Here is an 11,329-nt window from a genome sequence, read left to right on the forward strand (position 1 = left end):
ACCCTGAATGACTTGTGTGGATTATTCTAAAATTTGATCAAAAGTCTAAAACATAGCCCAAACAGTCAACAATACAAGCTGAGAGGCACCTGTCAGTTTAAGTATATAAATGAAAGAAATAAGTACATTAGTGATATTGATCTCTGTGTTTTATGGTAGTTTGTTAAATGGAATAATTATTGTGTCAATAATAAATTAATATAGCTATAGATTTGTTATATATAGCCCTTTGTACATTTATTAATTTTTATGTTTTTGTTTATTTATGTATTTATTTATTTTAAAAAGGAGACATTAACAAAACCGTAGGATAGGAGGGGTACAACTCCACACAACTCCCACCACCCGATCTCCATATTCCATCCCCTCCCCTGATAGCTTTCCCATTCTTTATCCCTCTGGGAGTATGAACCCAAGGTCATTGTGGGTTGTAGAAGGTGGAAGGTCTGGCTTCTGTAATTGTTTCCCAGCTGAAGATGGGTGTTGGCAGGTCGATCTATACTCCCAGCCTGTCCCTCTCATTCCCTGGTGGAGCAGGGCTCCAGGGAAGCAGGGCTCCAGGACACATTGGTGGGGTCATCTGTCCAAAGAAGTCTGTTTGGCATCATGCTGGCCTCTGGAACCTGGTGGCTGAAAAGAGAGTTAACATACAAAGCCAAGCAAATTGTTGAACAATTATGGACCTAAAGGTTGGAATAGTGCAGATGAGGTGTTGGGGGTACTCATTGCAGACTATTGTGTACTTTTGCTTTCAGGTAAATTGCTTGCCTTAGTTTATGGATATGTGTGAACATATGCTCTATCTCAGGGGACCTGGTCTATATCTAGGTTTTGGGACTTTGTTAGGAAGAGAACCACCTGGAATGGAATTAGAGAATACTATGAAAGGAAAGGTCTTACCCGAGTAATGAAGCTGAAGGGTTGTCGTTCCACACCTGAAGTCTCTGGACACAGTCTGAAGTGAAGCATGCTGAGGTGGCACTCTTTGTATTGATTAGGTTGTGATCGACGGATGCAATGTTATTTGATATGAATTGAGAGGAGCATGCAGGAAAGTGCACCCCACCCTAAGGTTTCAGGACTGGAGGAAATATAGGCTCTATAGTGGAAATGTGAGGTCCCTGCTGTCTGAGGGTTCAAGAAGACAATGGATGGTTACTGTTATCATCACATTATTTGGTAATTGGGTTAACTTAGAAAAGTCCCTTTGTTAGGATTTGTTGTATAATACCCAAGATCTTGTATATAGCTGTGCCACCGGTTGCTTCTGTTCTCCCTGGTCTAGGCTTTTGAGAGAGTCAACATATCAAAGACTCAGCCTATGTATTAAAAAGACTCAGTCTATGCTTTAAAAATTTTGAGACATACAATCAATTTTTCCCCTCTCATATTAATTAAATAGTGATTTATATGACTACAATTTAATAGGAGTGTACATAAATACCATTCCCACCACCAAAAGACTGTGTCTCATCCCACCCCTCCCGCCCCCCCGCAGCTGTCCCGGGAAGCCGAATGTCCACCCTCCCCCTCACCACAGGGTTTTTACTTTGCTGCCCTACTCTAGATTTAGTCAAATCCTGCTTTTTAGTTTCCATTTCTGTTCTTCTTTCTCAACTTCTGTTGATGAGTGGGATCATCCCATACTCATCTTTATCTTTCTGACTTAGCTCACTTAACATAATTCCTTCTAGCTCTCTGGTTCAGAGAAGGTGGGTTCATTGTTCTTAATAGCTGTGTAGTATTCCATTGTGTATATATACCACAGCTTTCTCAGCCACTCATCTATTGTTGGGCACCTGGGTTGCTTCCAGGTTGTAGCTATTATGAATTGTGCTGCTATGAACATAGGTGTATAAATATCTCTTTGGTTGGATGTTATGGAGTCCTTGGGATAGATCCCCAGGAGAGAGATTACTGGGTCATATGGAAGGTCCATGTCTAGCCTTGTGAGAGTTATCCAGACTGCTCTCCAGAGAGGTTGGACCAATGTACATTCCCACCAGCAGTGCAGAAGGGTTCCTCTGTCCCCACAGCCTCTCCAGCATTTGTTGCTCCTGTCCTTTTTGATGTATGCCATTCACACAGGAGTGAGGTGGTATCTCATTGTTGTCTTTATTTGCATTTCTCTGACAATCAGCGACCTGGAGCAATTTTTCATATGTTTCTTAGCCTTTTGGATCTCCTCTGAAGTGAATATTTTGTTCATATCCCCTGTCCATTTTTGGATGGGGTCATTTGCTTTTTTTGTTGCTAAGTTTGCTGAGCTCTTTGTATATTTTGATTATTAGTATCTTGTCTGATATATGGCATGTATTACTATTTTATTTATTTTGGATAGAGATAGAAATTAAGAGGGAAATATAGAGAGATAGACAGACAGACAGTTAGAAAAAGAGACACCTGCATCACTGCTTCAGTGCTCATGAAGCTTCCCCCCTGAAGAGGGGGGCTTGACCTGGGGTCCTTGCACATTGTAACATGTGCACTCTACCAGATGTGCCACCACCTGGCCCTGCCTATTGTGCTTTTAAAAATTTATATAGTACACATTTGTTATCTACTGGAAAAGTATATTATTTTATTAATCTTTGTTTTATCAGAACCTATCCCACAAATACACATAAACAAGAAATACTTCTAGACTGCACAATACTGAATTCATGCCTGAGTCATATTTGACTTTTTCAACTAACATAATTATTTTTGGTTGAGATCTTCCTTTCATCCTTAATCCACTGAGGCATCAATTAGTCTTATCAAGAAAATTTACTAGTATGAAATGAAAGGATGTGTTGGCATAAAGTGAAAGACTAATTGTTTTTGTCTAGGAGATGAGACTACTGATGGATTTTTTTATTGATCTTATTATTATTAATTTTTTTGCTGATTTAATTTGCTTATACCTGAATAGAAGCAGAGATGCTTCAGTAGCATTTTGTCTGAATCAATACAGAAAAATGATGAGGTATTAAACAAGTGTGTAAGTCTCAAACAAGAGAGTATTTTCAATAGATTAGAAGATGGTAGACACGCAACATTCTGTTATACCATTAAACTAGATTGTCAAACTTGGAAGTCTGACTTAGTTGTTAAATAAAACAATAGAGATTTAACAGAGGCAAGGAATTTAGAGGGAAGGGGGAGATAGAAGGGGAGAGAGAGAATGAGAGACACCTGAAGCACTACTTCACCTTTTATGAAGTTTTTCCCCTGCATGTGGGGACCAGGGCCTTACACTTGGGTCCTCAAGCATTGTAGCATGTATGCTCTACCACTTGCACCACCAGCTGGCCGCTTATTTAAATATTTTCAACATCAATAAATTCCTTCTAATCTGTCCCTGACACAGACATAATATAGTTGCCTGTTGATGTATGCAAATTAAAGTATTCAAACAGGAATGAATAGTATCCTAACTTTATAGCTGTAAGTATAAAGTGTTTTATCATATTCTCTTTATAAAGTCCACTGTTATTTCAGGAAAATTTATTTAAAATGAGGCTTCAGTTGCAGCTACTAGGATGCAGATTGATATGGTCACTTTTCACTGACCACCTTCAAATTGTTGAATGTCAGAAATTGTATTCTATTCACTAGTTCACAAGAACCTTTCTACCACAAATTCTCTTAATGCTGTAAGCAAGTAGTTTCTGAAAAGCATTTGGCTGTATTCCTATTCATCGAAACATTGAACTCATAACACCATGAGACAATTAGTCAGACTATGAATTAGCTAAGAGGCTTTACTCCTACATTACTGTGTTTAATTCCCAAAATCAGCTTTGAAAGAGAAAGAGACCCATTATGGTGAATCCAAGGATAAATGGGCCCCTGGACTTATTCCTCCACAAAGCCTCTACCATTTAAACAACAATCTTAGATACTTCTGGTTAGTTCTCTAGCTGAATCATTCCTGTCTTAAGGAGAACGCCATCGTTTGGATGAAGAGTAAGCCCCCACATTGAAAACATGTTAAAAGATAATAAAAAAAAAGAAAAAAAAGATAATAAGTAGGGGGTCGGGCGGTAGCACAGCAGGTTAAGAAAAAGCAACCAGGGCAACAAAAGGCGAAAAAATAGCCTCCAAGAGCAGTGGATTCATGGTGCTGGCACGGAGCCCCAGCAATAACCCTGGAGGCAAAAAAATGATAATAAACATATTAACTTACGATTATGATATAGCTATAGAAAATGTAAAATACTAAAGAACAGCTCTAAAGCATTTTTTTCTGAAGTTTAAAGTTTCTGTAATTCAACACTTTTGTAAAAATATAGATATAAGGGGCCAACTGGTACACAACTGATAAAGTGTGCATGTTACCATGTGCCAGAACCCAGATTTAAGCCCTGGTCCCCATCTGCAGGGTGGGTGGGTGGGTGGAGGGAGTTTCAGGAGCAGTGGAGCTAGGGCAGCCAGTATCCTTTCTCTCTCCCTCTACTCACACCCCCCCATGTCCTATTTATCTCTGTTTTTATCACCATTGTCATCACCATCATGATGGAAAAAATGGCCACCAAGAGCACTGAATTTATTGGGCAGACCTCAAGCCCCAGCAATAATCTTGATGGGGGAAAAAGGGGGGGGGGTACTGAGCAGTGATGCACCTGGTTGAGAGCACATATTACCATGTGAAAGGACCTTCAAACCCCTGGTCATCACCTGCAGGGGCAAACTTCATGGGGGGAGGTAAAGCCAAGCTGTAGATGTCTGTCTCCCCCCTCAATTTCTCTCTGTTTCTCTCAAATAAATAAAACACATTTTAAAAAGATACAGTTTTTCTTTTAATTGCCACTAGGGTTATTGCTGGGGTTTGGTGACTGCAAAATGAATTCACCACTCCTAACAGACATCTTTGCTTTGCTCTCTCTCTCTCTGTGTGTGTCTTAATTTCTTTCTTTCTTTTTTAGTTTCTTTCTCTGTTTCTTTCTCTCTTATTAGATAGAACAGAGAGGAGTTGAAAGAGATGGGGGAGATAAGGAGAGAGAGAGATACCTGCAGATAGCTTGTGAAGCTATCCCCTGCAAGTAGTAAGGAGGAGGGGTGTCAAACTAGTGCCTTTGTGCACTTTAACATGTGTGCTTAACTGAGTGCATTACCACCCATTGAAAATAAGATACAGTTTTTTAATGACATTATATTTTTAAAAGGGACAGGTATTATTAAGCATACAATTGTTAACTAAAATTTGAAATTTAGAACTTGTTTGCTATATGTTTCATAGTAGCTTTGTATTATAAACATGGTGCATATACAGTGATATTAACTTTAAAAATATTGATTTATAAATTAGAGATTTATTAGATGTTTTCTAGGTAGCACAGAAAGTTGAAATAGGACTTATCAATGGTAAATTCAGAGGCTGATAGTTCAGTCAATTAGTTTCAGTCCCTACAATTTTATTTTTTCTGCTTTATAGAATTCATATTATAAGATCAGTTTTATACACTACTTCCTTTTCATTTAAAAATAGATGAAAAGTGAGTTTTCTGAAGTGAGTAGAAATATATTCAGCTTCTTTCTCTAGGTTTGTTCTTAGGTCATAGCAGTGTCTAACAATACAGCTCAGTTACTGAGCGAGTATGTCTTGCAATGGTGCCCTATTTGAAAGGCTACTTGGCAATTGTGCTCAGAGCAGAGAAAGATTTGCTCAGAGAAACTGAGTTCTAGGGAAAACTCTGTATTGCTTAGAATGTATTTGGAATTGAATTCAAAGTGTTGCTCTATAGGATTTTCATTCCAAAGAATTTTCTTTTCTTTGTTGTCCTATTTGATATATTTGTTGCCCACTTGAGATATCTATCTCAAGTGAAAATATCCCAGTCTCCTATGCTGACATCACTAACTCCTATATATCTTCATTTATTTCTTTCCTCCCTGTTTCAAAAGATGAGCTGTTTCATAACAAGTAATTTAGCATGTAGATCAAATCCTAGCCTCTCTCCTGAGAGATATTAATCCTCTTTTCTCTAATGTACATTTACTCTTCGTATTAGTTCTTGTCTCTCATTGTATGTGCCTATATATCCTATTTTTCAAGATTTCATGGTGGAGGAAAAGGGTGAGGGAAAAGCTGCCAAGTCTTCTGTAAAAGATAGTCCTCATTGATGTAACAGTAACATTTTAGGAGAGAACTATTTCACGTTCCTCCTCCTTCCCTACTTTGTGTGCTGATTTGTGAAGACAGGAGGCATAGAACTACAACAACCATCAGGAATAGCGTTAGAAAAAAAGGGAAGGTGCACTGAAGAATGGGATCTGGGAACCACTGGAAGAGCTTAGGGATCTTGATATCACTGATCTGTTGAACAAACTCTGAGTTCAACTAGCCTTGGTCTTGTGTTAGAAAAGCAAACCTATTGTTGAAATAATGTTTCCTCTGATATTCTCCTAAGTGTGTCGAAGCTTCCTAAGATTTTTATTTAAGATAGCTGTCTTATTTGTATAACCCAGTTTCTTAGTTCTTTCCCTTTCTTCTTCCTATAAGTAAGAGCAAATACGATGTCTTCTATCATAGAAAACATTTGATCCATGAAGTGACTTTGAATACAGAAACCATAAATTAAGTATGATGGACAAGAAAATATAAAGACACTAGCCCTCTGATAGCTATAGAACTTTTATAACTATTCTCAAGTCTGCCAACATTAAGGCTTCTTTTACTTGACAGAAATAGAAATGATCTTACTTTTACCACTGTTTTTTTTTCCCTTTGTCTTCTAAGTATTTGAAATGCATCCTGATAGATGGAAGTTGAAAGTTTAAGAAGACACGAATATTTAGCTGAATGTTTCTGGGTGAAAAGATATGTACATTTTAATTTGTGATAGTTAAAATCTGTTCCCTGCTTTTTAAATGGTGTGTGTTGCTTCTGCTGAGTTTTGTGAATTCTTTCAGTTTTTCACCATTGAGTGTGACATTGCTTCATTTAGTGTTGTCCCACAGATCTCTGGTGGTCTTTGCTTCTTATTCTCACTTACTGAGGTATTTGGAGCTTTTTCAGGGCTCTTGTCTTGACCTCTTGGTAAAAGTCATTTCCTCTGTCACCCCATGATGTTTGCTGAATTTTGGTGTTCTTTACTGGGGCTCTCTTCTTGATTTGGAGTGAGCAGGGACAAAAGTTCGTATGGCTGTTCACTTCTGTTACAGTTGGGTTGAATCTTACTGTTTTTAGCTTTTCCAGTCTCTGATGACAGTCCTGGGTTTATCTTGATGGCAACTGGCTGAGGTGTGATTGTTTCCGACTAGTGTGGGGGATGAGATTATGGTGATTGGGGCTGGTGGATAGCAGTTTATCAAATTAGAAGTGGTTAGAAAAAAAGCTGAGAAACCAGCCTTGGGATAAGCTAGCTTGAGCAGTGATCACTGGGTGGGGCTACTACATTTGTGAGGGGCACTAGGATTGCTAGAGAAGGGCCACTACACAGGGGGAGCTTCTGTCTTTCTGCTGGTGGTATGCAAACTAGGGAAGAGTGCCAGTAATACAGTCCATGGGAATCAGTCTTTCTGGGAAAGGCAAGGTAGGAGAAAGAGCCAGAGCCTAGAAAGGGTCCTACAAATCGAAGTTAATGAGCAGTGTTTTTTAGGGTGTTATGTTACTCTAAGCTCTGTATACACTGTGTAAAATGAAAGCAGATTAAGTATTGTAGTTGCACACTTATTATTGTGTTTGGGAATCGTTTCTCTTGTCTACAATATTTCAGTAGTTTCTTGCCTGTGATTGAACTAATAGTGAAGGCACTCTGCTAGAGACATAAGATAAAATGTAGGAGGAGAAAAAGTGTTTTTTTTTACCTTTATACTTCATGGAGGTACAAAACAGTGGTCTAACTCAAGTTCATAACTTGTTGGATTTATTTTTTGTGTGCATGTGTGACTAGATTGCCTCTTAGTTCTGACTATTAGTGGTCCCTGGAAATTGAGCCTAAAACTTCTTTTTAGAAATCCTATGTGCTACTGCTGCTCTATCTCCCTGGTCCCAATTCTTGTAATTTGTATTTCCAATTTTTTTCTCTTGTTAAAAATTATGCTTTCAGAAGAATATGCTCCATGAGTGGTGGTCTGTGCAGTAACATAGTACCCAGTGCTCAGAAAAGTACCATGTGGCTAGATGTTCTACTGCCACTGTCTTCTATGTAAATTCTTAATAATTTTTAAAATAGGTCCCGCATTCTCATTTTTCACTGGATTATGCAAATCATGTAACTGATTCCCCATCTGGGGTATGACAGTGTCACTCCACTCTCTAGAGGAGGTCTTTATATGTTGCTAATGAAAATAGTAAGAATGATGATATTATCGCTTTTTTTTTGCACTGATTATGCAACATACATGATATTTTCATTTCATACATCTAAATGAGGAATCTGCAAGAATTCTCAGTCTCCCCACTAGTGAAACATCCTCCAGATTTCCATCTTTATGTTCCACTTGTACACTGTTTATTTATTTATTTATTATTTATTTATAAAAAGGAAACACTGACAAAACCATAGGATAAGAAGGATACAACTCCACACAATTCCCACCACCAGAACTCTGTATCCCATCCCCTCCCTTGATAGCTTTCCTATTCTTTATCCCTCTGGGAGTATGGACCCAAAGTCATTGTGGGATGCAGCAGGTGGAAGGTCTGGCTTCTGTAATTGCTTCCCCGCTGAACATGGGCGTTAACTGGTCAATCCATACACCCAACCTGCCTCTCTCTTTCCCTAGTGGGTCAGGGTTCTGGGGAATCAGAGCTCCAGGATACATTGGTGGGGTTGTCTGTCCAGGGAAGTCTGGTCAGCGTCATGCTAGCATCTGGAACCTGGTGGCTGAAAAGAGTTAACATACAAAGCCAAACAAATTGTTGATTAATCATGAACCTAAAGGCTGGGATAGTGCAGATGAATCACTTTTCTACTGAGGAATTCAAAGTTTTCAAAATAATGTGTTTCCTCCTTCTCTACCACATTTCCTGATTTATTGAAAAGGTAGGGATGGGGGGGGGCAGGTGGTGGTGCACCAGATTAAGCACACACAGTGCAAGGATACTGGTTCAAGCCCCCAGCTCCCGTCATGCAGGGGGTCGACTCACTAGTGGTGGAGCAGGTCTGCAGGTGTCTGTCTCCCTCTCCTTTTCCCTATCTTCCTCTCCCCTCTTAGTTTCTCTCTGTCTTATCCAACAACAACAACAACAAAATAGAAAAAAAGGCCACCAGGAGCAGTGGATTCGTCATGTAGGCACTGAGCCCCAGAGATAACCCTGGAGGCAAAAAAGGGGGGAAGACATGCTTGAATCTAGTTAAGAACATAGTTAATATGAACATAACTAATTTGATATAAGATACTGGATAAATTAATGCTAGGGTCAAGATTAGAATCAAGAAGTTTTGATTCAAGCTTCAGGCATCATTAATCCCTGAAGTGTTCATAATCAACCAACAGCAATAATACAACACTCTTGTTTTGAGCTTTTCCTCTTGGGAAATATATGGGTCCTACTAAAATGCATACTAATAACTGTTTACAGGGGGCAGGGAATAAACTGCTGTCATAACATGCAAGGGCTGAAGGAAAACAATTTGGAGCTACAATAAACTCTGCAGGGTTCAAAGTCTTTATAGAGGGTTTGTGTAGGTCCTGAGAATCCATGGTTCACATCTGTGGGAAAAACTTGGAGTAACTTTCTTATCCAAGTCTTGGTGTCAGCATCATGCCAATGAATTTAGTATTTCCTATTCCATGGTCTAAAGTTTTTTTTTTAGATGAAATTATCTACAAGGCTGTTTTTATTTTAGAGGGTACTGTTTTACACCTCTTGAAAATAAAGTGTTATTACATGTTGCCCACTACCAAAGTGTCAGCCCCCCCATCTTTTCTAGCACTGTCTTCCTGTCCCCCTTTGTAAACTCAGATCTTCAGTCATATACTAACGGTTTTTTTTTTTTTTTGCCTCCAGGGTTATTGCTGGGGCTCAGTGCTGGTACCATGAGTCCACTGCTCCTGGAGGCTATTTTTTCCCTTTTTTGTTGCCCTTGTTGTTGTAGTCTTGTTGTGGTTATTATTGTTGTTGTTGATGTTATTCGTTGTTGGATAGGACAGAGAGAAATGGAGAGAGGAGGGGAAGACAGAGAGGGGGAGAGAAAGACAGACATCTGCAGACCTGCTTCAAGGCCTGTGAAGCCACTCCCCTGCAGGTGGGGAGCTGGGGGCTCTAACGGGATCCTTGAGCCGGTCCCTGCGCTTTGCGCCAAGTGTGCTTAACCCACTGCGCTACCACCCGACCCCCACTAAGGGTTTGTTTATGTTTGCAAGGTAAGGATTTCAAAATATTGTAAGATTAAACAGTCATGGAAGTCGGGCGGTAGCATAGCAGGTTAAGTGCACGTGGCGCAAAGCGCAAGGACCGGCTCAAGGATCTGGGTTCGAGCCCCGGCTCCCCACCTGCAGAGGAGTGGCTTCACAGGCGGTGAAGCAGGTCTGCAGGTGTCTATCTTTCTCTTCCCCTCTCTGTCTTCCCCTTCTCTCTCCATTTCTCTCTGTCCTATCCAACAACGAATGACATCAACAGTAACTACAATAATAAAACAACAAGGGAAGCAAAAGGGAATAAATAAATAAATAATAAAAAATCTTAAAAAAAAAGATTAAACAGTCATCTGGAGTTAGCATAATGGCTATGCAAAAGACTTTCATACCTGAAGCTTAGAGGTTCCAGATTTAATCCCAGGACCACCATAAATGAGAGTTGAGCAATGCTTTGATAAAAACAAACAACATCCTTTGACTTTGCATATGATAAAGAAGAAAACACCAAAAGTAGTTCTTCAATAATTTTTCATTTCTAGCATCTCTGGTGTGAAGGACAAGTATTATGAGTTGGCTTGGCAACCAGAGACCTGAATGCTTTTCTCTTTAGTATTTAAACACTGGCTATCTTGACAATGAACTCTCTTCTTATAACCTATTAATAAGAAAAAATATGGGGTGGGGGAAATGATGTCAGCAAAATAGCGGCATTGAAATTTCTGTTTTCTTCATTAGAAAAATCAATTTCAATAACTATCTTCACATATTCACATAAGAACTATCTTCACGTGTTCACAAGATCTGTTGATTACAGGAGAGGGATTACAGCACGAGGTGAAGTGTGAATAAGAAAAGCTGCATTGAGGATTGTAAAGATGGATTCATTTTACTCTAAACACCCCTCCTCTAAGCCCATGCAGCCCAGCAAGGAGAATCATAAGGCATAAATTGGTACCTCATTATGGTTTTCATTTGCATTTCCCTGATGTTTGGTGATGTGAAGCATGTTCTCATGTAGCTGTAGCCATTTGTAAGG

The sequence above is a fragment of the Erinaceus europaeus genome, chromosome X, assembly GCF_950295315.1.
Source record: "Erinaceus europaeus chromosome X, mEriEur2.1, whole genome shotgun sequence".
Taxonomy (NCBI): domain Eukaryota; kingdom Metazoa; phylum Chordata; class Mammalia; order Eulipotyphla; family Erinaceidae; genus Erinaceus; species Erinaceus europaeus.